The sequence below is a fragment of the Mycetomoellerius zeteki genome, unplaced genomic scaffold (assembly GCF_001594055.1).
Source record: "Mycetomoellerius zeteki isolate Tzet28-1 unplaced genomic scaffold, Tzet1.0 scaffold401, whole genome shotgun sequence".
In the NCBI taxonomy this organism is placed as follows: Eukaryota; Metazoa; Arthropoda; class Insecta; order Hymenoptera; family Formicidae; genus Mycetomoellerius; species Mycetomoellerius zeteki.
Genome location: NW_017257394.1, coordinates 19,088 through 26,349, shown reverse-complemented (window position 1 = coordinate 26,349; position 7,262 = coordinate 19,088).

Sequence of the window (7,262 nt, the reverse complement as noted above, 5' to 3'; positions counted from 1 at the left end):
TATTGAAGTAAGCCTTGTATATTTTCCGTTTGTTGTCATGCGCATGCGTGGTGCCGTGGGACTTACTGTCTGCCGGTTTGTGTACCGTGTTATAGTTAGTTGCTTTCGAACCTAGCATAGAGACGCTACGGTTAATAAAGGATAGTTAAAATAATTGCTGTCTTCGTTATTGGTTAAATGCCCTTTCTCACTAATATTCTGAATCTCTGTGTGAAGAGCTGATTGCCTTACGCTAACATACATATTGTACAAAAACATATGATTACAATACAAAAACACGTCCGCTCGTTATGTTTCGTTCTATTTGATTTTTTTTCCGTACATTTTAACATGCATTTCGATTTTCCTATGCTTCTGTCCATTAAAATTCATTTGTATAAAGAGTTGAATGAGCCAAAAATTGAACTATATTGATAATATAATATTGTAATATAGATGTATAAAACAAACATTCTTTGAAATATAATTAAAGATGCTTTTTTAATATATTTTTACTTTATATATTTTATTATTTGAATGACATACTTGAAAACTTCCTGTTGCGAATCGTAGACAAATTAACAATTGACACAATGGAAGAATAGGAAGACCACGGTTATTATTACATGCAAGTTAATTTTCTATTAGAGGTAGAATTCCATATAGAACAGAATCTTTAAATCGGAAACGTCTTTTGAATTCTCGATCGTTATAAATTTCAAACGGATTGGTCCAGTCTCTTATGTATCTTTTTGGAACTCGCACATAACCTTCATCATCACTTATAGAATCATCATCAACTTCTTCTAAATCAATATTTCTTATATCTTCTATTTCCATTTTAAATAGAAATATAACTTTTCTCATCAACATTTGAAATAACAAGGTGTGTCACATTAAAAACTTTAAACTGAGTACCGCGTGTGTGCGTGGTAAATCAGACAAGATTAACTTAAGTCTACTTTTAACTCGACTTAGATTTTTCCTTACTAGAGAAATGCTTAAGATCATCTTAGATGACTGTGAATTCGACAGTAATAAGACTATCTTAAGATCATACTTATGTAAAATAAGATATATTCATGAATCTTATTGAAACACTTAAGATTATCTTCAAATAAGATAGACTTCCATAAGCTTCCATTCACAGCTTGAAATTTTCTTAAGTTGCACCTCATTCCCTATCTATAAATCTAGAAGACATCTTAAGATCGAACTTAAGGCGATCTTAAATATAAGAAACGACTATGAATACCGCCCTAAATACTGCAAGCGTTCGACTGCGTCGGTGGCAACGGAGAGAAGAGCCTGTTTTGTATGCGGATCGACGGAGCACTTGGCGAGGGTGTTCCGAACGCAAGCAACCGGCGACTTCGGAAGCTGGAATGAAGACTGAGCAAACTACCTCGACTAATGTGATACAGCCTGTTGTACTACCAAAACCCTATATGGTGACTATAAAAATTTCCCCTAGCAATAAATGCGGTAAGGCAGACGCTTATGTAATAGATGCGATGATAGACTTGGTTTCACCGATTAGCCTCATTCACAATAGTATTGTTAGAGACGATGGGTGCGATCCGGTAAGTGAAGATACCAGTCAATTTTGCGGGATTAATGGTTCGCGTCTTAAGATATTAAGAATTTCTATGGTAATGTAGATATACAAGGCATGGGTACGAAAATAAAGTTCTATACGGTGTCCGATAATGTTATGATATTTAAAGTACTTTTAGGTCGTGGTTTTCAGACATATCCGCAATTGCGTATCACATTCGGAGATACTGTTGAGATTGAAAGCGTGGATGAATCTTGTGATAAGCAGATATCGAGCGTAGTCATTGTCGAGCAATTTAATAGCGAACGGAGTGAGTTACGAATTAATCCTATGATTAGTCAGGAAAAGAGTGATAAAATTCGCGAAATTTATAAATCAAGTTATCTTGATAACTTCCAAGCGGAAAAAAGTGGACCCGATTTTAAAATGAATATTGTTCTTAAACATGATCAATCGATAAGCGCGCGCCCATGTAGACTATCTTTCGCTGATAGAGAGGCGTTGCAGAAAATCCTGAATGAATTGTTAGAAAAAAAATTCATTCGGCCAAGTAACTCACCATATGCTAGCCCGATCGTTTTAGTACAAAAGAAAAATGGTGAACGCCGATTTTGTGTAGACTTTCGTGAGCTCAATAAGATTACGGTGCATGATAATTTTCCTATCGAGTTCATTGATGATAATATAGATTGTTTACGGAATAAAAGGTATTTCTCTCCGTATTAGATTTGAAAGATGGATTTCACCACGTTGAAATGCATGAAGAATCCATAAAGTTTACGTCATTTGTGACACCGTTGAGCCAATACGAGTATCTGAGAATGCCCTTCGATTTGACAAACGCGCCATGTGAATTTCAGCGTTTTATACACTTACAATAGTGTTTGAGAAGCTCATATGGGAACATAAGGTATTATTGTATTTCGATGATATTTTGGTCGCTACGGAGAGTATTGATGAACATTTAGCAATCCTTTCTGAATTGTTCAAATTAGCTGGCGAGAGTCACTTGCAATTTCGTTTAGATAAATGCTATTTGGTTCAGACTGAGATAAAATATCTTGGATATTGCGTGAATCAGCATGGAATACGACCGAGCGACGAAAATATCGAAGCTGTATTAAGCTATCCGATTCCGAGGAATGTGAAGAAAGTCCATCGTTTTGTGGGACTCGCGAGTTATTTTCGTAGGTTCGTTCCTAATTTTTCTTTAGTGGCTAAGCCGTTGTATGAGCTAATCAAAAAGAACGCTACTTTTGCCTTCGGTGTCGCGGAGCTCGAGGCATTCGAGACGTTAAAGCATCGGTTGGCAAGTAAACCAGTGTTGGCGATTTATTCGCCAAAAGCTGATACGGAATTGCACTGTGATGCAAGTGCGAGCGGATTCGATGGAATTTTATTACAAAATCGGTTGTGGAAACCCATTTCTTTTTGGAGTCAGCGAACTACGCCCACCGAAGCCAAATACCACAGTTATGAACTCGAGTGTCTCGCTGTAATCTATGTACTAAAGAGATTCCATATTTATCTTGCTGGATTAAAATTTAAAATCGTCACCGACTGTGATAGTTTCCGTCTCACGTTGAATAAAAAATATATAAACCCGCGGATTTCCCGCTGGGCGCTATTCTTACAAAATTATAATTACGAAATAGTACACCGACCAGGAAAGCGAATGATCCATGTCGACGCACTTAGCCGATGTCACACTGTATTAGTGTTAGAAGGCAGTACGTTCGAACGAGCCTTATCTATTTGCCAAAACCGAGACACTGAGATTCTTAAAATTCGCGAAAAACTTGAGAAAGAAGAGGTGAAACAATACGAGTTGCGTGACGGCCTTGTCTATCGAAAGGACAAAAATCAAAAGTTATTCTTTTATGTTCCGCGTACAATGGAAACCAACATAATTAGAACATGTCATGACGACATCGGGCATGTTGGCGTTGATAAAGTTGTCCATAATATTTCGAAAGTTTATTGGTTCCCGAAAATGCGCGAAAAAGTAAAAAAACACATCGCAAATTGTCTTCGTTGTATCGAGTTTTCGTCCCCGAACGATAAGGGTGAAAGATTTCTTCACAATATACCGAAAGAGAAATTACCATTCGCAACAATTCATGTAGATCATTTCGGATCGCTAGAAAAAACAGGAAAAGGGAACCGACACATCCTTCTCATTGTAGATGCATTTACGAAATTTATTCGAGTTACCCTTGTAAATCCACTACGACGGATGAAGTAATAAAATGTTTGCGCGATTATTTCCATGCGTACAGCAAACCGAAGCGCTTAGTATCAGATCGAGGCACGTGTTTCACATCTGTTCAAAGAATTCTTAAAAAACGAGGATATTCAGCATATTCTTATCGCCGTAAGCACACCAAGAGCCAATGGTCAGATCGAACGTTTTAACCGAATTTTCGCGCCCATGTTGACGAAATTGAGTGAAAATCCAGTGGGATCGGAACCTGAGCGATGTTGAATATTCTTTAAACAATACTGTATGTCGAGCAACAGATGAAACTCCATCGCGGTTATTGTTCGGAGTAAGCCAGAGAGGAAAAGTCAATGTTTTGTTGCGTAACGTTTTAGATTTCGACGTGGAGAGATCTAGAAGAGATCCGGGACTGCGCAGCTGTGAAAATCGAAGGGATGCAAGCCCAGTGTTACGTCCTGTAGACTCCACGATTCTTTTCTTTCGTGGAAGATCGATCGTTGTCACTCGGATATCATTTATGAAACGTAAGTAGTTATAACAGTCTCGGACTGTTTATGAAGAATAATCAAAGAGTAATCTACCCCTTATTTTTCACCACGGATCTAAATATCAACCACGGGATTGAGGGCGATGAAATTCCAGACATAGAGACCACGGTCCGTTCAAACAAAAGATCGCAATAGATTCCTCTTTCGATAGACGAATAAATAATTGAATCAATTCCTAGTAGTAACTCCATACCGTTGGAAATAAAACCTAACACCGGTGACCGACGGAAGTTTAGAAATCATAGATTAGACCTTTGAAACTCGAAGAGGAATCTGTTTATCGTCATCTAATACCGTGAATTCGTAACGGACAACGATCTTTCTTGATATAGTTCTAAGAAGAGATTGCGAACCTAGCGATAAGTTTCACACGAGACAATCAAAGTTTACACTAGCCACCCACTCCTATCCTTGGCGACACCACCCAAAACTGACCAATCCGATGTAAGAAACGGGGCGGATGACTAAAGCCAATTTCACCAATAAGCTCTCGGTGATCTTAAATGTTTAAACAAAAGAGACCACCAGTACCCTTCTGGGAGCAAATCCCGCCAATCAAAATCCTAATCGGTCAAGCTGTTACATCCCATAAGGATCCACCTCCAAAAGAGTCCTATATAAACCGCGATCTCACGACCCGAGAGTTAGAGTGACGGATAGAATTCAAAAATCAGAGTGACAGAATTCAAAAATCAGAGTGACAGATAAAACTTAAAAATCAGAGTGACAGATAGAACTTAAAAATAGTCAGTGACAGAAAATCGGCAGCAGTAGTCGAGGAGAAATCTCCGCATTTTCCTGACCTGTACCAACCAACTCTCGTACCAACAACACTAGGAAATCACAGGAAGGCTCATCAAAACAAGTGAGTCACATAATCTTATATTCTTTTTTTTTCCTTCCTTTTTTTTGGGTTTTTGTTCTTTTCTTCCCCCCCCCCCTTTTGACTACTTGCCTTAGCCGGGTATAATATTTATAATTTTCAAATCTCGTAGTGGGTGACCGACCACGTCGCTCCCGGGTTTCCCGCGTAACTAAATCCCGACGGAGACAGAGGATTAGGGAGGCCCGTCAGCTCTTAGACGAAGCCTATAGTGAATATTTAGCCACCTTGGATAGGACCAATAAAATAAATAATAGTGATAGTCTTAGTAATAGTCTAGACCCAGTCTCAGCCCCTACTTCCCTTAGCATCCCTCACTCTTTAAATCTATACCCTTGCTCACCTCCAGTTCCTTTCTCTCCACCTGTTTTTTCACCTCCACTTGCGCTACTCTCCCTTCCACCTCCTCCCCGTTCTCCTTCCCCTGACGCGGAATCCATCGCATCTCTCCTCACCCAACGAATTTTTCCAGACACACCCCCCCTTTCCCGTTGTTCCTCTCCCGCTGACTCAACGTCGAGCGTGGAGTTCTTGGCAGAAATTCCCCCAGCTCGTCCTCAATATTATTATCATCACGGATATCACCGATCCCTAAATTCCCTTTTTTCCCAGTTCCCAATTTCCACCGATCCTCTCCCCCACAACGCCTTCACCGTAACATTCGAAACCGCAGATCCCGATGAAATCCGAAGTGCCATTACCGGACAACCTCCAGACGCCCATATCCCTGTTTTCCTTCCCTACTCTCTCCATCCTTTCTTAGTCCCGGTACGGTTTTTCCTAAATTTCTTCCCCCCTTCTTCCTGTATCATTAAAGAAATCCACTAATCACCTTTAATTTCCATCCGCCCTGTCGTTTCCTTCCATCAAAAATTTCCTACACATATTCACTCTAATTTACAACACCAATATTTTTTGTATTTATTATACAGATCCGCATTTATGTTCGCGAACACACACACACACATACACTCCCATCGTTACATACCTTTTACTCTAAGAAATATATATATCTAATCTAAATATTATATCTAAATATTATATCTAATTTTATATCTAATGCGTTAAGTAATTTAGTTATGGAATAATTATTAAATAAAAGTAATTATATGTTTCAATGAAATATTTTAGTTAATTTCTTTCATTCCCTCGTATTTCGGCCCTGCTAAAAAAGATTCGCACACGGTCCTTTCCCGGGTAAAAGCGATTCGGTTCGTTGACCTACAATGGGACCTACGATCGTACGACTCTTGAAATCGGAGTCATAGCGTCTTATCGGGACGTTGACCTATATTTTGGAGTCACCTAAGTGCGTTCGACTCGCTCCATCCCCTTCCACTCGGATGCATGCGAGACATAGCGTCTGCTCTAACGTCCTTCCATACTCCATCCTTCTCATTCCTTCTTTCTCTCAAACGATCCATTCATACATTAGGAGTTGGACGTAACACCAGAATGAACATAAATATAATTTGCGGAGGAAGGCTGATCGTGAATATAAGATAGGTGATTACGTCGAGATTCGCAATATCGAAACCGCACCCGGTGTAAACAAAAAATTGTTACCAAAATTTAAAGGACCTTATCTTGTAAAAGCGATTCTTGATATGTCGTCACTGATGTTGATGGATTCCAATTAAGCGACCATACACTGACATTATCGCGCCAAACCAAATGCGACCCTACATACATTGATAATTTGTAATCTGTAAACTCTTTTATGTCCAAATCGTTAATTTTAAAATTTAGTATTGTGTACTCCTAAGTATTAATAAGTGTGTATTATTCGTTTGTTTTATTAGTTTGCGACCGCACTCACGAGCGTGGTGCCACTTCGTCGCGCGTTCGCGAGTATTGCTCTACCTCTCTTCAGTCGATACCTTCACGACAACATTAAAAAAACAACTCTACACTTCAACGTCAATGATTGGGCGCCAGGCATGAGAGAGCGTGCCCCTCTTTCTTAAACCTTTTCGGTACGTTCTCACTCGAAAATACAGAGGTGCAGAGAATCACGAACGCGGACGGCTCTAATAGCCGACTGCTCAGCTACGACATATGGCAGAGGGGGTG